General features: G+C 48.3%; 1 protein-coding gene across 2 annotated transcripts in view; it reads right to left on the bottom strand.

Annotated features, from left to right (window-relative positions):
* DLK2 (delta like non-canonical Notch ligand 2) overlaps nucleotides 1-19,650 on the bottom strand; it is a 50,210-nt gene extending 30,560 nt beyond the window's left edge. For both annotated transcript variants that reach the window (XM_069768233.1, XM_069768234.1), the window contains exons 1-2: nucleotides 17,361-19,650; nucleotides 748-1,096 (exon numbers count right to left, since the gene is read on the bottom strand). The gene's annotated coding sequence lies outside the window, so the exon portion shown is untranslated. The remainder of the gene's footprint in view (nucleotides 1-747; nucleotides 1,097-17,360) is intronic.
* Between the last annotated feature and the right edge of the window lie 7,098 nt (nucleotides 19,651-26,748).

The raw sequence follows: 26,748 nt of genomic DNA, 5'->3' as shown, positions 1-26,748 counted from the left end.
GCGTCCTGATGTCTGTGTATTGGGAGGAGAGGTCAGTGTCCTGATGTCTGTGTATTAGGAGAAGGGGAGGTCAGCGTCCCGATGTCTGTGCGTCCCGATGTCTGTGTGTCCCGATGTCTGTGTATTGGGAGGAGAGGTCAGTGTCCTGATGTCTGTGTATTAGGAGGAGGAGAGGTCAGCGTCCTGATGTCTGTGTATTAGGAGGAGGAGAGGTCAGCGTCCTGATGTCTGTGTATTAGGAGGAGGAGAGGTCAGTGTCCTGATGTCTGTGTGTCCCGATGTCTGTGTATTAGGAGGAGGAGAGGTCAGCGTCCTGATGTCTGTGTATTAGGAGGAGGAGAGGTCAGTGTCCCGATGTCTGTGTGTCCCGATGTCTGTGTATTGGGAGGAGAGGTCAGTGTCCTGATGTCTGTGTATTAGGAGGAGGAGAGGTCAGCGTCCCAATGTCTGTGTGTCCCGATGTCTGTGTATTGGGAGGAGAGGTCAGTGTCCTGATGTCTGTGTATTAGGAGGAGGAGAGGTCAGCGTCCCAATGTCTGTGTGTCCCGATGTCTGTGTATTGGGAGGAGAGGTCAGTGTCCTGATGTCTGTGTATTAGGAGGAGGAGAGGTCAGCGTCCTGATGTCTGTGTGTCCCGATGTCTGTGTATTAGGAGGAGAGGTCAGCGTCCCGATGTCTGTGCATTAGGAGGAGAGGTCATCATCCTGATGCCTGAGTATTAGGAGAAGTTAGGGGTGGTGAGCCTACCTTGTCCTCAGTTTTGTGGTTCACGTTCTTCTTAGGTGGACCTGGCCCTGCAGGTTCGGAGGACTCTTTGGATTTCCTGGTGTTGCTGCTGTCAGGCCCTTTGGATCAGCGGAATCTCTACTTGTAGATGGTGCCACGACCCAGGTTGATGTTCTTCTCCAATAATGTGCAGCCTTTATTAGACATCTCCTGGGATCCTCCATCTAAACACTACATTGCCACCACGCTCAGGGGCCAAGACATGAACAGAAACCGGATGCCGAGTCGCCATCGTTAATCTCTCCGATAGGTTCTAGGTAATCCAACGTTACGAGGAGGACATCCCATCCAGAGCCCGACAGATCCCAGCCTAAATTAGGAGACAGGCATTAGGTGTGAGTAATCATCATTATTATTATTATTGTTATAGCGCCATTTATTACATGGCGCTTTACATGTGAGGAGGGGTGTACATAATAAAAACAGGTATAATAATAAACAATACAAGTCATAACTGGTACAGGAGGAGAGAGGACCCTGCCCGCGAGGGCTCACAATCTACATGGGATGGGTGAGGATACAGGAGGAGAGAGGACCCTGCCCGCGAGGGCTCACAATCTACAAGGGATGGGTGAGGATACAGGAGGAGAGAGGACCCTGCCCGCGAGGGCTCACAATCTACATGGGATGGGTGAGGATACAGGAGGAGAGAGGACCCTGCCCGCGAGGGCTCACAGTCTACAAGGGATGGGTGAGGATACAGGAGGAGAGAGGACCCTGCCCGCGAGGGCTCACAATCTACAAGGGATGGGTGAGGATACAGGAGGAGAGAGGACCCTGCCCGCGAGGGCTCACAGTCTACAAGGGATGGGTGAGGATACAGGAGGAGAGAGGACCCTGCCTGCGAGGGCTCACAATCTACATGGGATGGGTGAGGATACAGGAGGAGAGAGGACCCTGCCCGCGAGGGCTCACAGTCTACAAGGGATGGGTGAGGATACAGGAGGAGAGAGGACCCTGCCCGCGAGGGCTCACAATCTACAAGGGATGGGTGAGGATACAGGAGGAGAGAGGACCCTGCCCGCGAGGGCTCACAATCTACAAGGGATGGGTGAGGATACAGGAGGAGAGAGGACCCTGCCCACGAGGGCTCACAATCTACAAGGGATGGGTGAGGATACAGGAGGAGAGAGGACCCTGCCCGCGAGGGCTCACAATCTACAAGGGATGGGTGAGGATACAGGAGGAGAGGACCCTGCCCGCGAGGGCTCACAATCTACATGGGATGGGTGAGGATACAGGAGGAGAGAGGACCCTGCCCGCGAGGGCTCACAATCTACATGGGATGGGTGAGGATACAGGAGGAGAGAGGACCCTGCACACGAGGGCTCACAATCTACATGGGATGGGTGAGGATACAGGAGGAGAGAGGACCCTGCCCGCGAGGGCTCACAATCTACAAGGGATGGGTGAGGATACAGGAGGAGAGAGGACCCTGCCCGCGAGGGCTCACAATCTACAAGGGATGGGTGAGCATACAGGAGGAGAGAGGACTCTGCCCGCGAGGGCTCACAATCTACAAGGGATGGGTGAGAATACAGGAGGAGAGAGGACCCTGCCCGCGAGGGCTCACAATCTACAAGGGATGGGTGAGTATACAGGAGGAGAGAGGACCCTGCCCCCGAGGGCTCACAATCTACAAGGGATGGGTGAGGTTACAGGAGGAGAGAGGACCCTGCCCGCGAGGGCTCACAATCTACATGGGATGGGTGAGGATACAGGAGGAGAGAGGACCCTATCCGCGAGGGCTCACAATCTACAAGGGATGGGTGAGGATACAGGAGGAGAGAGGACCCTGCCCGCGAGGGCTCACAATCTACAAGGGATGGGTGAGGATACAGGAGGAGAGAGGACCCTGCCCGCGAGGGCTCACAATCTACATGGGATGGGTGAGGATACAGGAGGAGAGAGGACCCTGCCCGCGAGGGCTCACAATCTACATGGGATGGGTGAGGATACAGGAGGAGAGAGGACCCTGCCCGCGAGGGCTCACAATCTACAAGGGATGGGTGAGGTTACAGGAGGAGAGAGGACCCTGCCCGCGAGGGCTCACAATCTACAAGGGATGGGTGAGTATACAGGAGGAGAGAGGACCCTGCCCGCGAGGGCTCACAATCTACAAGGGATGGGTGAGGTTACAGGAGGAGAGAGGACCCTGCCCGCGAGGGCTCACAATCTACATGGGATGGGTGAGGATACAGGAGGAGAGAGGACCCTGCCCGCGAGGGCTCACAATCTACAAGGGATGGGTGAGGTTACAGGAGGAGAGAGGACCCTGCCCGCGAGGGCTCACAATCTACATGGGATGGGTGAGGATACAGGAGGAGAGAGGACCCTGCCCGCGAGGGCTCACAATCTACAAGGGATGGGCGAGGATACAGGAGGAGAGAGGACCCTGCCCGCGAGGGCTCACAATCTACAAGGGATGGGTGAGGATACAGGAGGAGAGAGGACCCTGCCCGCGAGGGCTCACAATCTACAAGGGATGGGCGAGGATACAGGTGGAGAGAGGACCCTGCCCGCGAGGACTCACAATCTACAAGGGATGGGTGAGGATACAGTAGGTGAGGGTAGAGCTGGTCATGCAGCGGTTTGGTCGATCGGTGGTTACTGCAGGTTGTAGGCTTGTCGGAAGAGGTGGGTCTTCAGGTTCTTTTTGAAGGTTTCGATGGTAAGCGAGAGTCTGATGTGTTGTGGTAGAGAGTTCCAGAGTAGGGGGGATACGCGAGAGAAATCTTGTATACGATTGTGGGAAGAGGAGATAAGAGGGGAGTAGAGTAGGAGATCTTGTGAGGATCGGAGGTTGCGTGTAGGAGAGTACCGGGAGACGAGGGCACAGATGTATGGAGGAGACAGGTTGTGGATGGCTTTGTATGTCATGGTTAGGGTTTTGTACTGGAGTCTCTGGGCAATGGGGAGCCAGTGAAGGGATTGACAGAGGGGAGAGGCCGGGGAATAGCGGGGGGACAGGTGGATTAGTCGGGCAGCAGAGTTTAGAATAGATTGGAGGGGTGCGAGAGTGTTAGAGGGGAGGCCACAGAGCAGGAGGTTACAGTAGTCAAGGGGGACCTTAGATTAATATAATATGGGGGTATAATACACAGGATGTGACCTTAGATTAATATAATATGGGGGTATAATATACAGGATGTGACCTTATATTAATATAATATGGAGGTTATAATATACAGGATGTGACCCTAGATTAATATAATATGGGGGGTTATAATACAGAGACTGTGACTATAGATTAATATAATATGGGGGGTATAATACACAGAATATGACCTTAGATTAGTACAATGTTGGGGGTATAATTACAATAATATGGGGGTTATAATACACAGGATATGACGTTAGATTAATATAATATGGGGGTATAATACAGAGAATGTGACTATAGATTAATATAATATGGGGGATTATAATACAGAGAATGTTACCTTAGATTAATATAATATGGGGGCTATAATACACAGGAAGTGACCCTAGATTAATATAATATGGGGGGTATAATATACAGGATGTGACCCTAGATTAATATAATAAGGGGGTATGACCGGCACCATGGTATAAGTTGCATGGTACTGGTCAGATATGGCCTCGGTCAGATGTGACATCATTTGAAGTGACATCTTTTAAGTGTCATCAGAAATATACCAGAAATCGTCCAGACGGTAAGACTAATCACTATCTTCTAAATTTACGTGCCTTTCTTTTCCTCCCCTGCTCTATAACCATGCTCACATTTCCCCACCATTTTTGCTCCACTAATCATCACTTTCCTTCACCCACCTGCTTCCCTGTCTCTGCTTATTCTCACTGCTGGCGACACATCCCCCAATCCTGCCCCCCACCTCATACATTACTAACCCTCACCCTATCATTCTCACACTATATGAGAAATCTTTGCAACTCCTTACACTTAAAACCTGTGCCACTGACCCCCACCCCCCTGCTTCCCCTCTCTGGGGCACTTTGGAATGCCCGCTCTGTCTGCAACAAGCTCCACGTGATCCACGATCTCTTTACTTCCCGCAACCTTTCCTTCCTGGCCCTCACTGAGACCTGGCTGACGCCCCCTGACACGGCTTCGCCTGCAGCACTGAGCTACGGTGGCCTCCACTTTACCCACACTCCTCGCTCTGGCAACAGACATGGCGGAGGGGTGGGTATCTTTCTTTCTAAAAACTGTTCCTTCAACCCTATCCAACCCCCACCCTCCCTTATTCTCCCTTCTTTCGAGGTTCACTCTGTCCGTATTTACGCTCCCTCCAATCTCCAAATGGCTGTCATATACCGACCATCGGGCCCAGCCACTGCCTTCATCGACCAATTCTCCACCTGGCTCCTTCACTTTCTCTCTGCCGACATCCCCACCATCATCATGGGCGACTTTAATATCCCTACTGACACCCACCAGCCTCCAAACTACTGGCCCTTACTTCATCCATTGGACTCACCCAGTGGTCCTCCACAGCTACCCACACAGACGAACATACACTAGACCTCATCTTCACCTGCCTCTGTTCCTTATCTAATCTCACAACCTCTCCCTTCCCCCTATCTGACCACCATCTACTCACCTTCTCATCCTTGTACTCCTCACCTGCCCCCCAGGTCCAGCCATTACCACATCCTCGCAGAAACCTCGCACATCTAGACATTCACAGACTCTCAGACTCTCTCCTACCCCTGTCCTCCATATCTTCACTCCACGACACGGACAGCGCCACCGCTTTCTATAACTCCACCCTCAAATCAGCCATATACTCAGTCGCCCCTCTCATGCATGGCGGAGTGCGACGAACCAATAGGCAACCCTGGCATAACAATCTCACAAAAAAACTTCGACAAGCATCCAGGGTCACGGAGCGGCGTTGGAAGAAAACACGCCTGCCAGACAACTTCACTGCTTTCAAACAAGCTACACTTGACTTCAAATCAGCCCTCACCTCTGCTAAACAGACCTATTTCACCATCCTTGTATCTTCACTATCCTACAACCCAAAACAACTGTTCAGCACATTTAACTCTCTCCTCTGCCCATCACTGCCACCTCCAACTCCCTTCATCTCTTCCGAGGACTTTGCCACCTACTTAAAAAACAAGATCGACCAAACAAGGCAAACCTTTACTTGTCCACCACCCCAACCACTCCATATACCAGACCTCTGCCCTTCCCTAATAATCTCCCTCTCCAACATCACTAAAGGAGAACTTACTCGCCTCTTCTCCAAGTCGCACCTCACCACCTGTGCACTTCATCCCATCCCTTCCCACCTGCTCCCCAACCTCACTAACATGCTTATTCCAGCCCTAACCCATCTCTTCAACCTATCGCTCTCTTCCGGTACCTTCTCCTCTGCCTTCAAACATGCCACCATCACACCCATCCTCAAAAAAACTAACATTGACCCAACTGCTATGCCCAGCTATCGCCCCATATCACTGTTCCCGTTTACTTCAAAACTCCTTGAGCAGAATGTCCATGCTCAAATTTCCTCCCACCTCTCATCTAACTCTCTCCTTGACAACCTCCAATCTGGCTTCCGCCCCCACCACTCCACCGAAACTGCCCTGACAAAAAGTACAAATGACTTAGCCACAGCCAGAGCTATCACAGTTCTCCATCCTCCTCCTTCTTGACCTGTCCTCTGCTTTCGACACAGTCGATCACTGCTTACTGCTACAGATTCTCTCTTCCCTTGGCATCAAAGACCTCGCCCTGTCCTGGATCTCCTCATACCTTTCTGACCGCACATTTAGCGTCTCCCACTCCCACACCACCTCCTCATCCCCCCCTCTCTCTGTTGGAGTTCCTCAAGGCTCTGTCCTAGGGCCCCTACTTTTTTCCATCTATACCCTTGGCCTAGGACAACTCATAAAGTCCCATGGCTTCCAGTACCACCTGTATGCAAACAACACTCAGATCTACCTCTCTGGCCCAGATGTCACCTCTCTGCTGTCCAGAATCCCTAAGTGTCTGTCAGCCATATCCTCCTTCTTCACCTCTCGCTTCCTTAAACTCAATGTAGACAAAACCGAATTCATCATCTTTCCCCCACCTCACGTATCCCCCTACCTGATCTATCTATTATGGTAAACGGCATCACGCTCTCTCCCGCACCTGAAATCCGCTGCCTCGGGGTAACTCTCGACTCTGCCCTGTCCTTCAAACCTCACGTCCAAGCTCTTGCTACCTCCTGTCGCCTCCAACTCAAAAATATTGCCAGAATCCATTCCTTCCTCAGCCCCCAATCTACGAAAACTCTTGTGCATGCCCTCATCATCTCCCACCTCAACTACTGTAACACCCTCCTCTGTGGCTTCCCCGCAAACTCTCTTGCACCCCTCCAGTCTGTCCTCAACTCTGCTGCCCGGCTAATCCATCTCTCTCCTCGCTACTCCACTCTGCAAATCCCTCCACTGGCTCCCAATTCCCCAACGAATCCAGTTCAAACTACTAACACTGATCTACAAAGCCACCCGCAACCTGTCCCCTCCCTATATCTCTGAACTAATCTCCCAATATCTTCCCTCATGCAATCTTCGATCCTCCCAAGACCTCCTACTCTCCTCCACACTTATTCGTTCCTCACACAACCGCCTCCAAGATTTCTCCTGAATATCCCCCATTCTCTGGCATTTCACGCCTCAACACGTCCGACTATCACCACCCTCGGATCCTTCAGACGGAACCTGAAAATCCACCTCTTCAGGACAGCCTACAATAACAGAGCCGCCGCCGTCAAAGCCGCTGCCTCACCACCGCCAGAGCCGCCGCCTCACCGCCACCAGAGCCGCCGCCTCACTGCCACCAGAGCCGCCGCCTCACCGCCACCAGAGCCTCCACCAGAGCCGCCGCCTCAGCACCGCCAGAGCCGCCGCCTCACCCCTACCTTCTGTCTCTTCCCCACTATCCCATAGCAAGGACAGGGTCCTCTCCCCTCTGTACCAGTCTGTCACTGTAAACCTGTTTACTGTAAACGATATCTATAACCCTGTATGTAACCCCTTTCTCATGTACAGTACCATGGAATTAATGGTGCTATATAAAAACAATAAAAAAAATACACAGGATGTGACCCTAGATTAATTTAACCCCTTCAAGACCCAGCCTATTTTGACCTTAAAGACCTTGCCGTTTTTTGCAATTCTGACCAGTGTCCCTTTATGAGGTAATAACTCAGGAACGCTTCAACGGATCCTAGCGGTTCTGAGATTGTTTTTTCGTGACATATTGGGCTTCATGTTAGTGGTAAATTTAGGTCAATAAATTCTGCATTTATTTGTGATAAACACGGAAATTTGGCGAAAATTTTGAAAATTTCGCAATTTTCACATTTTGAATTTTTATTCTGTTAAACCAGAGAGATATGTGACACAAAATAGTTAATAAATAACATTTCCCACATGTTTACTTTACATCAGCACAATTTTGGAAACAAAATTTTTTTTTGTTAGGAAGTTATAAGGGTTAAAATTCGACCAGCGATTTGTCATTTTTACAACGAAATTTACAAAACCATTTTTTTTAGGGACCACCTCACATTTGAAGTCAGTTTGAGGGGTCTATATGGCTGAAAATACCCAAAAGTGACACCATTCTAAAAACTGCACCCCTCAAGGTACTCAAAACCACATTCAAGAAGTTTATTAACCCTTCAGGTGCTTCACAGAAGCAGAAGCAACATGGAAGGAAAAAATGAACATTTAACTTTTTAGTCACAAAAATTATCTTTTAGCAACAATTTTTTTATTTTCCCAATGGTAAAAGGAGAAACTGAACCACGAAAGTTGTTGTCCAATTTGTCCTGAGTACGCTGATACCTCATATGTGGGGGTAAACCACTGTTTTGGCGCACGGCAGGGCTTGGAAGGGAAGGAGCGCCATTTGACTTTTTGAATCAAAAATTGGCTCCACTCTTTAGCGGACACCATGTCACGTTTGGAGAGCCCCCGTGTGCCTAAAAATTGGAGCTCCCCCACAAGTGACCCCATTTTGGAAACTAGACGCCCCAAGGAACTTATCTAGATGCATAGTGAGCACTTTGAACCCCCAGGTGCTTCACAAATTGATCCGTAAAAATGAAAAAGTACTTCTTTTTCGCAAAAAAATTCTTTTAGCCTCAATTTTTTCATTTTCACATGGGCAACAGGATAAAATGGATCCTAAAATGTGTTGGGCAATTTCTCCTGAGTACACCAATACCTCACATGTGGGGGTAAACCACTGTTTGGGCACATGGTAAGGCTCGGAAGGGAAGGAGCGCCATTTGACTTTTTGAATGAAAAATTATTTCCATCGTTAGCGGACACCATGTCGCGTTTGGATAGCTCCTGTGTGCCTAAACATTGGCGCTCCCCCACAAGTGACCCCATTTTGGAAACTAGACCCCCCAAGGAACTAATTTAGATGCCTAGTGAGCACTTTAAACCCTCAGGTGCTTCACAAATTGATCTGTAAAAATGAAAAAGTAATTTTTTTTCACAAAAAAATTCTTTTCGCCTCAATTTTTTCATTTTCACATGGGCAGTAGGATAAAATGGATCATAAAATTTGTTGGGCAATTTCTCCCGAGTACGCCGATACCTCATATGTGGGGGTAAACCACTGTTTGGGCACTCGGCAGGGCTCGGAAGAGAAGGCGCGCCATTTGACTTTTTGAATGGAAAATTAGCTCCAATTGTTAGCGGACACCATGTCGCGTTTGTAGAGCCCCTGTGTGCCTAAACATTGGAGCTCCCCCACAAGTGACCCCATTTTGGAAACTAGACCCCCCAAGGAACTTATCTAGATGCATATTGAGCACTTTAAACCCCCAAGTGCTTCACAGAAGTTTATAACGCAGAGCCATGAAAATAAAAAATAATTTTTCTTTCCTCAAAAATGATTTTTTAGCCTGGAATTTCCTATTTTGCCAAGGATAATAGGAGAAATTGGACCCCAAATATTGTTGTCCAGTTTGTCCTGAGTACGCTGATACCCCATATGTGGGGGTAAACCACTGTTTGGGCGCACGGCAGGGCTCGGAAGGGATGGCACGCCATTTGGCTTTTTAAATGGAAAATTAGCTCCAATCATTAGCGGACACCATGTCACGTTTGGAGAGGCCCTGTGTGCCTAAACATTGGAGATCCCCCAGAAATGACACCATTTTAGAAACTAGACCCCCAAAGGAACTAATCTAGATGTGTGGTGAGGACTTTGAACCCCCAAGTGCTTCACAGAAGTTTATAACGCAGAGCCATGAAAATAAAAAAAAAAATTATTTTCTCAAAAATGATCTTTTAGCCTGCAATTTTTTATTTTCCCAAGGGTAACAGGAGAAATTTGACCCCAAAAGTTGTTGTCCAGTTTCTCCTGAGTACGCTGATACCCCATATGTGGGGGTAAATCACTGTTTGGGCACATGCCGGGGCTCGGAAGTGAAGTAGTGACGTTTTGAAATGCAGACTTTGATGGAATGCTCTGTGGGCGTCACGTTGCGTTTGCAGAGCCCCTGATGTGGCTTAACAGTAGAAACCCCCCACAAGTGACCCCATTTTGGAAACTAGACCCCCAAAGGAACTTATCTAGATGTGTGGTGAGCACTTTGAACCCCCAAGTGCTTCATAGAAGTTTATAATGCAGAGCCGTGAAAATAATAAATACGTTTTCTTTCCTCAAAAATAATTATTTAGCCCAGAATTTTTTAATTTTCCCAAGGGTAACAGGAGAAATTTGACCCCAATATTTGTTGTCCAGTTTCTCCTGAGTACGGTGATACCCCATATGTGGGGGTAAACCACTGTTTGGGCACACGTCGGGGCTCAGAAGGGAAGTAGTGACTTTTGAAATGCAGACTTTGATGGAATGGTCTGCGGGTGTCACGTTGCGTTTGCAGAGCCCCTGGTGTGCCTAAACAGTAGAAACCCCCCACAAGTGACCCCATTTTAGAAACTAGACCCCCCAAGGAACTTATCTAGATATGTGGTGAGCACTTTGAACCCCCAAGTGCTTCACAGACGTTTACAACGCAGAGCCGTGAAAATAAAAAATCATTTTTCTTTCCTCAAAAATTATGTTTTAGCAAGCATTTTTTTAGATTCACAAGGGTAACAGGAGAAATTGGACCCCAGTAATTGTTGCGCAGTTTGTCCTGAGTATGCTGGTACCCCATATGTGGGGGTAAACCACTGTTTGGGCACACGTCAGGGCTCGGAAGTGAGGGAGCACCATTTGACTTTTTGAATACGAGACTGGCTGGAATCAATGGTGGCGCCATGTTGCGTTTGGAGACCCCTGATGTGCCTAAACAGTGGTAACCCCTCAATTCTAACTCCAACACTAACCCCAACACACCCCTAACCCTAATCCCAACTGTAGCCATAATCCTAATCACAACCCTAACCCCAACACACCCCTAACCACAACACTAACCCCAACACACCCCTAACCCTAACCACAACCCTAATTCCAACCCTAACCCTAAGGCTATGTGCCCACGTTGCGGATTCGTGTGAGATATTTCCGCACCATTTTTGAAAAATCTGCGGGTAAAAGGCACTGTGTTTTACCTGCGGATTTTCCGCGGATTTCCAGTGTTTTTTGTGCGGATTTCACCTGCGGATTCCTATTGAGGAACAGGTGTAAAACACTGCGGAATCCGCACAAAGAATTGACATGCTGCGGAAAATACAACGCAGCGTTTCCGCGCGGTATTTTCCGCACCATGGGCACAGCGGATTTGGTTTTTCATATGTTTACATGGTACTGTAAACCTGATGGAACACTGCTGCGAATCCGCAGCCAAATCCGCACCGTGTGCACATAGCCTAATTCTAAAGGTATGTGCACACGCTGCGGAAAACGCTGCGGATCCGCAGCAGTTTCCCATGAGTTTACAGTTCAATGTAAACCTACGGGAAACAAAAATCGCTGTCCCCATGCTGCGGAAAAACTGCACGGAAACGCAGCGGTTTACATTCCGCAGCATGTCACTTCTTTGTGCGGATTCCGCAGCGGTTTTACAACTGCTCCAATAGAAAATCGCAATTGTAAAACCGCAGTGAAATGCGCAGAAAAAAACGCGGTAAATCCGCCATAAATCCGCAGCGGTTTAGCACTGCGGATTTATCAAATCCGCAGCGGAAAAATCCGCAGAGGACCAGAATACGTGTGCACATTCCTAGCCTTAACCCTAGCCCTAACCCTAACCTTACCCCTAACCCTACCCCTAACCCTAACCCTACCCCTACCCCTACCCCTAACCCTAACCCTACCCCTACCCCTAGCCCTAACCTTAACCCTAACCCTACCACTAACCCTAACCCTACCCCTAACCCTATTCTATCATTAGTGGAAAAAAAAAATTTCTTTATTTTTTTATTGTCCCTACCTATGGGGGTGACAAAGGGGGGGGGGGGGTCATTTATTATTATTTTTATTTTGATCACTGAGATAGATTATATCTCAGTGATCAAAATGCACTTTGGAACGAATCTGCCGGCCGGCAGATTCGGCGGGCGCACTGCGCATGCGCCCGCCATTTTGGAAGATGGCGGCGCCCGGGAGAAGACGGACGGGACCACGGCTGGATCGGTAAGTATGATAGGGTGGGGGGGGACCACGGGGGGGGGATCGGAGCACGGGGGGGGGAATCGGAGCGCGGGAGGGGTGGAACGGAGCGCGGGGGCGTGGAACGGAGCACGGGGGGGCTGGAACGGAGCACGGGGGGGGTGGAACGGAGCACGGGGGGGTGGATCGGAGTGCAGGGGGGGTGATTGGAGCACGGGGGGGTGATTGGAGCACGGGGGTGAGCGGACAAGAGCACGGGGGGGAGCGGAGCACAGGGCGGAGGGGAGCCGGAGCAGTGTACCGGCCAGATCGGGGGGGTGGGGGGGCGATCGGAGGGGTGGGGTGGGGGCACACTAGTATTTCCAGCCATGGCCGATGATATTTCAGCATCGGCCATGGCTGGATTGTAATATTTCACCCGTTATAATGGGTGAAATATTACAAATCGCTCTGATTGGCAGTTTCACTTTCAACAGCCAATCAGAGCGATCGTAGCCACGAGGGGGTGAAGCCACCCCCCCCTGGGCTAAACTACCACTCCCCCTGTCCCTGCAGATCGGGTGAAATGGGAGTTAACCCTTTCACCCGATCTGCAGGGACGCGATCTTTCCATGACGCCGCATAGGCGTCATGGGTCGGAATGGCACCGACTTTCATGACGCCTACGTGGCGTCATGGGTCGGGAAGGGGTTAACATGGGAGGTTATAATACCCAGGATTTGACCCTAGATTAATTTAACATGGGAGGTTATAATACCCAGGATTTGACCCTAGATTAATATAATATTGGAGGTTATAATACCCAGTATGTGACCTTAGATTAATATAATATGGGGGGTGTCACAGATCCCTACTCCGTGGTGTCGCTTATTCATCACGTGCCTGCTCTCTCATGTGACTTGGGGTTGTGCCTGCAAGGGTTAATCTATCTCCCCACTCTCAGTCCAGCATTCAACCTCTGTCCTATGCTGTAATGGAATTAGGGCAGTGAGAATCTGGAATTGCTTGCCTGAGGAGGTGGTGATGGCGAACTCAGTCGAGGGGTTCAAGAGAGGCCTGGATGTCTTCCTGGAGCAGAACAATATTGTATCATACAATTATTAGGTTCTGTAGAAGGACGTAGATCTGGGGATTTATTATGATGGAATATAGGCTGAACTGGATGGACAAATGGCTTTTTTCGGCCTTACTAACTATGTTACTATAAGTCACACACCGACCCAGGCCACACACCCGCTCATACGCGCTGCCACCACTCACCGAATACACGGGCGATGAGTCCCGGACTAATAATAACACTAATAAAAATATGTCTATCACTCGTAAGGCTCACACACCTTAGGCTATGGATTCTTTTACAACATTCAAGGTTCAACTGGTTAAAGTTTTATACTTTTAATAACAAAAGGTTCAATGCTTACAATAAGAAAAAGGTATCAAAATATGATAATAAAAAGACATACAATTTATGCAAAACAGTGTCAAAATAAAGAGGAGAAAAACTTACAGAAATTATCTAACTGGTAGTTTGCTTTCTGCTCCCTGAGGGGGGAGGGGGTGAATGGAGTAGGTGGAACACATCAGCTTCTCAGGCTGCCCTCACATGTGAACCTAATTCTGTCTGCAGCCTAAATTTATAACTTTGGTCTGAGGTCAGGTTTCTAGATTGGCCCCTCAGGTTAATATCATAATTGCTGGCTTGTTGATTGGCCACAGCCGCTCTACTAATGAATATATATTACTAGATTGTGGCCCGATTCTAACGCATCGGGTATTCTAGAATATGCATGTCCCCATAGAAAATGGACAATGATGATTCCAGAATTCGTGGCAGACTGTGCCCGTCGCTGATTGGTCGAGGCAACCTTTATTACATCATCGTCGCCATGGCAACCATTATGACATCTACGTCGATACTGTGCCCGTCGCTGAATCAGAGACGCGGGATGTCTACGTCCTTTATGACATCATCGTCGCTGTGCCCGTTGCTGATTGGTCGAGGCCTGGCAGCCTCGACCAATCAGAGACGCGGGATTTCCAGGACAGACAGACAGACAGACATACGGAAAAACCCTTAGACAATTATATATATAGATTTTCCTCTTGAGACACTTGTGACCAGGTTCCCAGGAATACATCACCTCAGGCCGCAATTTAGCATCTCCCCTCCAAGACCTCAGAGGTGCCAAATGTTACCTTCTTCTTGGCTCTAGCTAGACCTCCTGGTCTGATATGGAGACACAATTTCTACTAGTCCCAAGGAAGTACCTATTAACACCTAGGTGCGACTTGCCTTCAGGACAGGTGTTACATTATCACTAGTCACACACATAACCCTAGACATATGTCACTACACACATAGAGATATATATATACACATATTTCACCACAGGGGGTATAATATACAGGATGTGACCTTAGATGAATATAATATGGGGAGTATAATACAGAGAATGTGAATATAGATTAATATAATATGGAGGGGGGATAATATACTGGGTATAATATATGGGATGTGACCTTAGATTCATATAATATGGGGGGGTATAATACCCATGATGTGACCTTAGATTACTATAATATGGGTGTTATAATACCCAGGATGTGACCACAGATTACTATAATATGGGGGGGTATAATATACAGGATGTGACCTTAGATTAATATAATATGGGGGGTATAATATACAGGAAGTGACCCTAGATTAGTATAATGTGGGGGGTATAATATACAGGATGTGACCCTAGATTAATAAAATATGGGGGTTATAATACCCAGGATGTGACCTTAGATTACTGTAATATGGGGGTTATAATACTCAGGATGTGACCACAGATTACTATAATATGGGGGGTATAATATACGGGATGTGACCTTAGATTAATACAATATGGGGGATTAATATACAGGAAGTGACCCTAGATTAGTATAATATAGGGCTTATAATACACAGGATGTGACCCCAGATTAATATAATATGGGGGGTTATAATACACAGGAAGTGACTATAGATTAATATAATATGGGGGGTATAATATACAGGATGTGACCCTAGATTAATGTAATATGGGGGGTATAATATACAGAATGTGACCCTAGATTAATAAAATATGGTGGTTATAATACCCAGGATGTGACCTTAGATTACTGTAATATGGGGGAGTTATAATACAGAAAATGTGACTATAGATTAATATAATATGGGGCTTATAATACACAGGATGTGACCCTAGATTAATATAATATGGGGGTTATAATATACAGGATGTGACCCTAGATTAATATAATATGGGGGGCTATAATTCAGAGAATGTGACTATAGATTAATATAATATGGGGCTTATAATACACATGATAAGTCCCTAGATTAATATAATATGGGGGGTTATAATAGAATGTGACTATAGATTAATATAATATGGGGGGTATAATACACAGGATAAGTCCCTAGATTAATATAATATGGGGGGTTATAATAGAATGTGACTATAGATTAATATAATATGGGGGGTATAATACACAGAATATGACCTTAGATTAGTGCAATGTGGGGGGTATAATTACTATAATATGGGGGTTATAATACACAGGATGTGACTTTAATATAATATAGGGGGTTATAATACACAGGATATGACATTAGATTAATATAATATGGGGGTATAATACAGAAAATGTGACCTTAAATTAATATAATATGGGCGTTATAATATACAGGAAGTGACCCTAGATTAATATAATATGGGGGTATAATATACAGGATGTGACCCTAGATTAATATAATATGGGGGGTTATAATACCCAAGATTTGACCCTAGATTAATATAATATGGGGGTTATAATTTACAGGATGTGACCCTAGATTAATATAATATGGGGGGTATAATGTACGGGATGTGACCTTAGATTACTATAATATGAGGGTATAATATACAGGAAGTGACCCTAGATTAGTATAATTTGGGGGGTATAATATACAGGATGTGATCTTAGATTAATATAATATGGGGGTATAATGTACAGGAAGTGACTCTAGATTAGTATAATTTGGGGGGTATAATATACAGGATGTGACCTTAGATTAATATAATATGGGGGTATAATATACAGGAAGTGACCCTAGATTAGTATAATTTGGGGGGTATAATACACAGGATGTGACCTTAGATTAATATAAAATGGGTATAGTATACAGGAAGTGATCCTAGATTAGTATAATATGGGGGGTATAATATACAGGATGTGACCCTAGATTAATATAATATGGGGGGTATAATATACAGGAGGTGACCTTAGATTACTATAATATGGGGGTATAATATACAGGAAGTGACCCTAGATTAGTATAATTTGGGGGGTATAATACACAGGATGTGACCTTAGATTAATATAATATGGGGGGGGGAATAATACACAGGATGTGACCTTAGATTACTATAATATGGGGGTATAATATACAGGAAGTGACCCTAGATTAGTATAATTTGGGGGGTATAATACACAGGATGTGACCTTAGATTAATATAATATGGGGGGGGGGGAATAATACACAGGATGTGACCTTAGATTACTATAATATGGGGGTATAATATACAGGAAGTGACCCTATATTAGTATAATTTGGGGGGTATAATACACAGGATGTGACCTTAGATTAATATAATATGGGGGGTTATAATACACAGGATGTGACCCTAGATTAGTATAATTTGGGGGGTATAATATACAGGATGTAACATAGTAACATAGTTAGTAAGGCCGAAAAAAGACATTTGTCCATCCAGTTCAGCCTATATTCCATCATAATAAATACCCAGATCTACGTCCTTCTACAGAACCTAATAATTGTATGATACAATATTGTTCTGCTGTGATGTGACCTTAGATTAATATAATATGGGGGAGTATAATATACGGGATGTGACTTTAGATTGTTATAATGTGGATAATGTAATATGCCGCTTTTGACCCCGGGGGTATGAGGTACGACATTTTTGCCTGTCTCCATTACCTGCAGGTTCTCTGAGTCGTCCTTGTTAGTCCTGCAGAACACCTGGCGTTTGACTGGAAGTTCCTGGAGATCTGCTGGAGAAGTGGTGACCCGGTGAAGTCCAGATGTGAAATGCTGGAGAAGTGGTGAACTGATGAAATCCAGGTGCGAAGCACCATAGAAGTGGTGGCCCGCTGAAGGCCAGGTGTGAAGCACTAGAGAATAGGTAATCCAGTGAGGTCCAGGTCTGGAGTGCTGGACAAGTGGTGATTCCGTGAGGTCAACGTGTAGAGCACTGGAGAAGTGATCAGGTGAGTTCCCAGTATGTAGTGCAAGAGTGGTGGTGACCCGGTGAGATTCAGTTGTGGAGAAATCCAGAAGTGGTTAACATATGCCGTCTAGGAGATAAGTGGTAACCTGGTAAAGTCCAGGTGTGAAGACCTGAAGTAGTGACCAGCTGAGATTTAGGTGTGGAGTACTGGAGAAGTGGTGATCGAGTGGAGGTCTAGATGTGGAGTGCTAGAGAAGTGGTGACCCGATGAGATCCAGAGCACTATAGAAGAGGTCAACCGGTGAAGACCAGGTGTGGAGAACTAGAGATTTGATGACTTGGTGAGGTCTAGGTGCAGAACCCTGGGTAAATGGTGACCTGGTGAATTCCAGGTATGGCGCACTGGAGTAGTGGTGACCGGTGAAGTCCAGGTATGTGGCACTGAAAAAGTGATGATCCAATGACGATCGCTGGAGAAGAAATGACCCGGTGAGGTCCAGATGTGGAGCGCTGAAGTGGTGGCCTGGTGAGGTCCAGGTGTAGATTGCTGTGCAAGTGGTGAGCTCCAGCTGTGGGGCACTGGAGAAGTGACCCAGTGAAGTCTAGGTGTGAAGCACTGGAGAAATGACCCTGTGAGGTCCAGGTACGGAGTTCTGGAGAAGTTACCCAATGAGGTATATGTGTGGGCAGCTGAAGAAGTTGGTCCAGTTTGTCGGTGCTAGAGAGGAGACCTGGTGAGGTCCAAGTGCGGAGCTCTGGAAAAGTGGTATCCAGTGAAGTCCAGGTGCTGAGTGCTGGAGAAGAGGCCCGGTGAGGTCTAGGTGTGGAGTGCTGGAGAAGAGGCCGGTAAGGTCTAGGTGTGGAGTGCTGGAGAAGAGGCCCGGTAAGGTCTAGGTGTGGAGTGCTGGAGAGGTCTCCTGGTGAGGTCTAGGTGCTGAGTGCTGGAGAAGTCACCTGGTGAGGTCTAGGTGCTGAGTGCTGGAGAAGTCACCTGGTGAGGTCTAGGTGCTGAGTGCTGGAGAAGTCACCTGGTGATGTCTAGGTGCTGAGTGCTGGAGAGGTCTCCTGGTGAGGTCTAGGTGCTGAGTGCTGGAGAAGAGGCCCGGTGAGGTCTAGGTGTGGAGTGCTGGAGAAGTCACCTGGTGAGGTCTAGGTGCTGAGTGCTGGAGAAGAGGCCCGGTGAGGTCTAGGTGTGGAGTGCTGGAAAAGTCACCTGGTGAGGTCTAGGTGCTGAGTGCTGGAGAAGTCTCCTGGTGAGGTCTAGGTGTGGAGGGCTGGAGAAGTCTCCTGGTGAGGTCTAGGTGTGGAGTGCTGGAGAAGTCACCTGGTGATGTCTAGGTGCTGAGTGCTGGAGAGGTCTCCTGGTGAGGTCTAGGTGCTGAGTGCTGGAGAAGTCACCTGGTGAGGTCTAGGTGCTGAGTGCTGGAGAGGTCTCCTGGTGATTTGTAGGCATGGAGTGCTGGAGAGGTCTCCTGGTGAGGTCTAGGCGTGGAGTGCTGGAGAAGTCACCTGGTGAGGTCTAGGTGCTGAGTGCTGGAGAAGTCACCTGGTGAGGTCTAGGTGCTGAGTGCTGGAGAAGTCACCTGGTGAGGTCCAGGTGCTGAGTGCTGGAGAAGTCACCTGGTGATGTCTAGGTGCTGAGTGCTGGAGAAGTCACCTGGTGAGGTCTAGGTGCTGAGTGCTGGAGAGGTCTCCTGGTGATTTCTAGGCGTGGAGTGCTGGAGAAGTCACCTGGTGAGGTCCAGGTGCTGAGTGCTGGAGAGGTCTCCTGGTGAGGTGGTTTCCTGCGAGGTCCAGGTGGGAGGCTGGTGAGCACAGCCCGTCCTCACCTGGGAGCAGCAGGAATCTGCAGAGCAGGCAGACACTTGTGCAGACTCTCACACACCTTCACTGTGTAATCCCCCGAGCGAGGAGAAGGAGGCAGTGACAGGACAGCAATGTGCTGCCCACCAACCAAGAGCCGAACTCTGCCCAGACCTGTGCCCAACTCATTAGTTGCCCATTGTGACCCAGCAGCCCAGGGCAGAGGAATCAACCTATGGAAAGACGTGTGTCCCCCCAGTGATGCCCCCCTACTAATCACCCTGGCCCAGACCCCCACCTCTCCGCAGCCCTGTAACTGGAGAGGCCTATTGTTCCCTATATTTGACAGCAGATCAGAGGCAGCAGGAGGCGGTGGCAGAGGGTGGCATGCGCCTGTGTTTGGCTACTGCCTCATTCCCCACATACCCAGGATGTCTCAGGAATAGCAGAGCTGGGAAGACCCCAGGGGACCACGCCGGGTCCACCGAGAAAGGTCCCTCACGGTCATGGACTGGCCAGCAGCTCTGCAAGAAGTGTCACCCCAGTGTTATGGTGGCGGACAATGGTCTGTTCACCGCTGCTGCCGATCAGTGCACCTTCATGGACAGCGCAATCACAAAGTGTGCAAGATGTGTGATGTCATCACCCGCAGGGCAAAAAGGAAAAAATGATAAGTTAAAAGTCAGACCCGTCATCACTGCATTCATGACAGGGTGCAGGTCCTGACCACAAGAGCTTACACTCTATAGATACAGGAGGAGGAAAAGTCCTGACCACAAGAGCTTACACTCTATAGATACAGGAGGAGGAAAAGCCCTGACCACAGGAGCTTACACTCTATAGATACAGGAGGAGGAAAAGTCCTGACCACAGGAGCTTACACTCTATAGATACAGGAGGAGGAAAAGTCCTGACCACAAGAGCTTACACTCTATAGATACAGGAGGAGGAAGAGTCCTGACCACAGGAGCTTACACTCTATAGATACAGGAGGAGGAAGAGTCCTGACCACAGGAGCTTACACTATATAGATACAGGAGGAGGAGGAGTCCTGACCACAGGAGCTTACACTCTATAGATACAGGAGGAGGAAGAGTCCTGACCACAGGAGCTTACACTCTATAGATACAGGAGGAGGAGTCCTGACCACAGGAGCTTACACTCTATAGATACAGGAGGAGGAAGAGTCCTGACCACAGGAGCTTACACTCTATAGATACAGGAGGAGGAGTCCTGACCACAGGAGCTTACACTCTATAGATACAGGAGGAGGAGTCCTGACCACAGGAGCTTACACTCTATAGATACAGGAGGAGGAAAAGTCCTGACCACAAGAGCTTACACTCTATAGATACAGGAGGAGGAAAAGTCCTGACCACAAGAGCTTACACTCTATAGATACAGGAGGAGGAAAAGTCCTGACCACAAGAGCTTACACTCTATAGATACAGGAGGAGGAAAAGCCCTGACCACAGGAGCTTACACTCTATAGATACAGGAGGAGGAAAAGTCCTGACCACAGGAGCTTACACTCTATAGATACAGGAGGAGGAAAAGTCCTGACCACAAGAGCTTACACTCTATAGATACAGGAGGAGGAAGAGTCCTGACCACAGGAGCTTACACTCTATAGATACAGGAGGAGGAAGAGTCCTGACCACAGGAGCTTACACTCTATAGATACAGGAGTAGGAAGAGTCCTGACCACAGGAGCTTACACTATATAGATACAGGAGGAGGAGGAGTCCTGACCACAGGAGCTTACACTCTATAGATACAGGAGGAGGAAGAGTCCTGACCACAGGAGCTTACACTCTATAGATACAGGAGGAGGAGTCCTGACCACAGGAGCTTACACTCTATAGATACAGGAGGAGGAAGAGTCCTGACCACAGGAGCTTACACTCTATAGATACAGGAGGAGGAGTCCTGACCACAGGAGCTTACACTCTATAGATACAGGAGGAGGAGTCCTGACCACAGGAGCTTACACTCTATAGATACAGGAGGAGGAAAAGTCCTGACCACAAGAGCTTACACTCTATAGATACAGGAGGAGGAAGAGTCCTGACCACAGGAGCTTACACTCTATAGATACAGGAGGAGGAAGAGTCCTGACCACAGGAGCTTACACTCTATAGATACAGGAGGAGGAAGAGTCCTGACCACAGGAGCTTACACTCTATAGATACAGGAGGAGGAAGAGTCCTGACCACAAGAGCTTACACTCTATAGATACAGGAGGAGGAGGAGTCCTGACCACAGGAGCTTACACTCTATAGATACAGGAGGAGGAAGAGTCCTGACCACAGGAGCTTACACTCTATAGATACAGGAGGAGGAAGAGTCCTGACCACAGGAGCTTACACTCTATAGATACAGGAGGAGGAAGAGTCCTGACCACAGGAGCTTACACTATATAGATACAGGAGGAGGAGGAGTCCTGACCACAGGAGCTTACACTCTATAGATACAGGAGGAGGAAGAGTCCTGACCACAGGAGCTTACACTCTATAGATACAGGAGGAGGAGTCCTGACCACAAGAGCTTACACTCTATAGATACAGGAGGAGGAAGAGTCCTGACCACAGGAGCTTACACTCTATAGATACAGGAGGAGGAGTCCTGACCACAGGAGCTTACACTCTATAGATACAGGAGGAGGAGTCCTGACCACAGGAGCTTACACTCTATAGATACAGGAGGAGGAAAAGTCCTGACCACAAGAGCTTACACTCTATAGATACAGGAGGAGGAAGAGTCCTGACCACAGGAGCTTACACTCTATAGATACAGGAGGAGGAAGAGTCCTGACCACAGGAGCTTACACTCTATAGATACAGGAAGAGGAAGAGTCCTGACCACAGGAGCTTACACTCTATAGATACAGGAGGAGGAAGAGTCCTGACCACAAGAGCTTACACTCTATAGATACAGGAGGAGGAGGAGTCCTGACCACAGGAGCTTACACTCTATAGATACAGGAGGAGGAAGAGTCCTGACCACAGGAGCTTACACTCTATAGATACAGGAGGAGGAAGAGTCCTGACCACAGGAGCTTACACTCTATAGATACAGGAGGAGGAGGAGTCCTGACCACAGGAGCTTACACTCTATAGATACAGGAGGAGGAGTCCTGACCACAGGAGCTTACACTCTATAGATACAGGAGGAGGAGGAGTCCTGACCACAAGAGCTTACACTCTATAGATACAGGAGGAGGAGAAGGAGTCCTGACCACAGGAGCTTACAGTCTATAGATACAGGAGGAGAAGGAGTCCTGACCACAGGAGCTTACACTCTATAGATACAGGAGGAGGAGTCCTGACCACAGGAGCTTACAGTCTATAGATACAGGAGGAGAAGGAGTCCTGACCACAGGAGCTTACACTCTATAGATACAGGAGGAGGAGTCCTGACCACAGGAGCTTACACTCTATAGATACAGGAGGAGGAGTCCTGACCACAGGAGCTTACACTCTATAGATACAGGAGGAGGAGGAGTCCTGACCACAGGAGCTTACACTCTATAGATACAGGAGGAGGAAGAGTCCTGACCACAGGAGCTTACACTCTATAGATACAGGAGGAGGAGTCCTGACCACAGGAGCTTACACTCTATAGATACAGGAGGAGGAACAGTCCTGACCACAGGAGCTTACACTCTATAGATACAGGAGGAGGAGTCCTGACCACAGGAGCTTACACTCTATAGATACAGGAGGAGGAGTCCTGACCACAGGAGCTTACACTCTATAGATACAGGAGGAGGAGGAGTCCTGACCACAGGAGCTTACACTCTATAGATACAGGAGGAGGAAGAGTCCTGACCACAGGAGCTTACATTCTATAGATACAGGAGGAGGAGTCCTGACCACAGGAGCTTACACTCTATAGATACAGGAGGAGGAACAGTCCTGACCACAGGAGCTTACACTCTATAGATACAGGAGGAGGAAGAGTCCTGACCACAAGGGGTTAACACTCTATAGATACAGGAGGAGGAGGAGGAGTCCTGACCACAGGAGCTTACACTCTACAGATACAGGAGGAGGAAGAGTCCTGACCACAGGAGCTTACACTCTATAGATACAGGAGGAGGAAGAGTCCTGACCACAGGAGCTTACACTCTATAGATACAGGAGGAGGAAGAGTCCTGACCACAGGAGCTTACACTCTATAGATACAGGAGGAGGAGGAGGAGTCCTGACCACAGGAGCTTACACTCTACAGATACAGGAGGAGGAAGAGTCCTGACCACAGGAGCTTACAGTCTATAGATACAGGAGGAGAAGGAGTCCTGACCACAAGAGCTTACACTCTATAGATACAGGAGGAGGAAGAGTCCTGACCACAGGAGCTTACACTCTATAGATACAGGAGGAGGAACAGTCCTGACCACAGGAGCTTACACTCTATAGATACAGGAGGAGGAAGAGTCCTGACCACAGGAGCTTACACTCTATAGATACAGGAGGAGGAGTCCTGACCACAGGAGCTTACACTCTACAGATACAGGAGGAGGAAGAGTCCTGACCACAGGAGCTTACAGTCTATAGATACAGGAGGAGAAGGAGTCCTGACCACAGGAGCTTACACTCTATAGATACAGGAGGAGGAGTACTGACCACAGGAGCTTACACTCTATAGATACAGGAGGAGGAAGAGTCCTGACCACAGGAGCTTACACTCTATAGATACAGGAGGAGGAGGAGGAGTCCTGACCACAGGAGCTTACACTCTACAGATACAGGAGGAGGAAGAGTCCTGACCACAGGAGCTTACAGTCTATAGATACAGGAGGAGAAGGAGTCCTGACCACAGGAGCTTACACTCTATAGATACAGGAGGAGGAACAGTCCTGACCACAGGAGCTTACACTCTATAGATACAGGAGGAGGAGGAGTCCTGACCACAGGAGCTTACACTCTATAGATACAGGAGTAGAATGAGTCCTGACCACAGGAGCTTACACTCTATAGATACAGGAGGAGGAAGAGTCCTGACCACAGGAGCTTACACTCTATAGATACAGGAGGAGAAGGAGTCCTGACCACAGGAGCTTACACTCTATAGATAGAGGAAGAGAAGGAGTCCTGACCACAGGAGCTTACACTCTATAGATACAGGAGGAGGAAGAGTTCTGACCACAGGAGCTTACACTCTATAGATACAGGAGGAGGAAGAGTCCTGACCACAGGAGCTTAAACTCTATAGATACAGGAGGAGAAAGAGTCCTGACCACAGGAGCTTACACTCTATAGATACAGGAGGAGAAGGAGTCCTGCCCACAGGAGCTTACACTCTATAGATACAGGAGGAGAAGGAGTCCTGCCCACACGAGCTTACACTCTATAGATACAGGAGCAGGAGGAGTCCTGACCACAGGAGCTTGCACTCTATAGATACAGGAGGAGGAGGAGGAGTCCTGACCACAGGAGCTTACACTCTATAGATACAGGAAGAGGAGGAGTCCTGACCACAGGAGCTTACACTCTATAGATACAGGAGGAGAAGGAGTCCTGACCACAGGAGCTTACATTCTATAGATACAGGAGGAGAAGGAGTCCTGACCACAGGAGCTTACACTCTATAGATACAGGAGGAGGAAGAGTCCTGACCACAGGAGCTTACACTCTATAGATACAGGAGGAGGAGGAGTCCTGACCACAGGAGCTTACACTCTATAGATACAGGAGGAGGAAGAGTCCTGACCACAGGAGCTTACACTCTATATATACAGGAGGAGGAAGAGTCCTGACCACAGGAGCTTACACTCTATAGATACAGGGGGAGGAGTCCTGACCACAGGAGCTTACACTCTATAGATACAGGAGGAGGAGGAGTCCTGACCACAGGAGCTTACACTCTATAGATACAGGAGGAGGAGTCGTGACCACTGGAGCTTACACTCTATAGATACAGGAGGAGGAGTCCTGACCACAGGAGCTTACAATCTATAGATACAGGAGGAGGAGGAGTCGTGGCCACAGGAGCTTACACTCTATAGATACAGGGGGAGGAGTCCTGACCTCAGGAGCTTACACTCTATAGATACAGGAGGAGGAGTCCTGACCACAGGAGCTTACAATCTATAGATGCAGGAGGAGGAGGAGTCGTGACCACAGGAGCTTACGCTCTATAGATACAGGGGGAGGAGTACTGACCACAGGAGCTTACAATCTATTGATACAGGAGGAGGAGGAGTCGTGACCACAGGAGCTTACACTCTATAGATACAGGAGGAGGAGTCGTGACCACAGGAGCTTACACTCTATAGATACAGGAGGAGGAGTCCTGACCACAGGAGCTTACAATCTATAGATACAGGAGTAGGATGAGTCCTGACCACAGGAGCTTACACTCTATAGATACAGGAGGAGGAGTCGTGACCACAGGAGCTTACACTCTATAGATACAGGAGGAGGAGGAGTCATGACCACAGGAGCTTACACTCTATAGATACAGGAGGAGGAGTCCTGACCACAGGAGCTTACACTCTATAGATACAGGAGGAGGAGGAGTCCTGACCACAGGAGCTTACACTCTATAGATACAGGAGGAGGAGTCCTGACCACAGGAGCTTACAGTCTATAGATACAGGAGGAGGAGTCCTGACCACAGGAGCTTACACTCTATAGATACAGGAGGAGGAGTCCTGACCACAGGAGCTTACACTCTATAGATACAGGAGGAGGAGGAGTCCTGACCACAGGAGCTTACACTCTATAGATACAGGAGGAGGAGGAGTCCTGACCACAGGAGCTTACACTCTATAGATACAGGAGGAGGAAGAGTCCTGACCACAGGAGCTTACACTCTATAAATACAGGAGGAGGAGGAGTCCTGACCACAGGAGCTTACACTCTATAGATACAGGAGGAGGAAGAGTCCTGACCACAGGAGCTTACACTCTATAAATACAGGAGGAGGAGGAGTCCTGACCACAGGAGCTTACACTCTATAGATACAGGAGGAGGAAGAGTCCTGACCACAGGAGCTTATACTCTATAGATACAGGATGAGGAGGAGTCCTGACCATAGGAGCTTACACTCTATAGATACAGGAGTAGGAGTCCTGACCATAGGAGCTTACACTCTATAGATACAGGAGGAGGAGTCCTGACCACAGGAGCTTACACTCTATAGATACAGGAGGAGGAGGAGTCTTGACCACAGGAGCTTACACTCTATAGATACAAGAGGAGGAGGAGTCCTGACCACAGGAACTTATACTCTATAGATACAGGAGGAGGAGGAGTCCTGACCACAGGAGCTTACACTCTATAGATACAGGAGGATGATTCCTGACCATAGGAGCTTACACTCCATAGA

The sequence above is a fragment of the Ranitomeya imitator genome, chromosome 5 (genome assembly GCF_032444005.1).
Source record: "Ranitomeya imitator isolate aRanImi1 chromosome 5, aRanImi1.pri, whole genome shotgun sequence".
NCBI classification, from domain to species: Eukaryota; Metazoa; Chordata; class Amphibia; order Anura; family Dendrobatidae; genus Ranitomeya; species Ranitomeya imitator.
The sequence above is the reverse complement of the archived record's forward strand: the minus strand, read 5'-3'. Positions and strand labels throughout refer to the sequence as shown.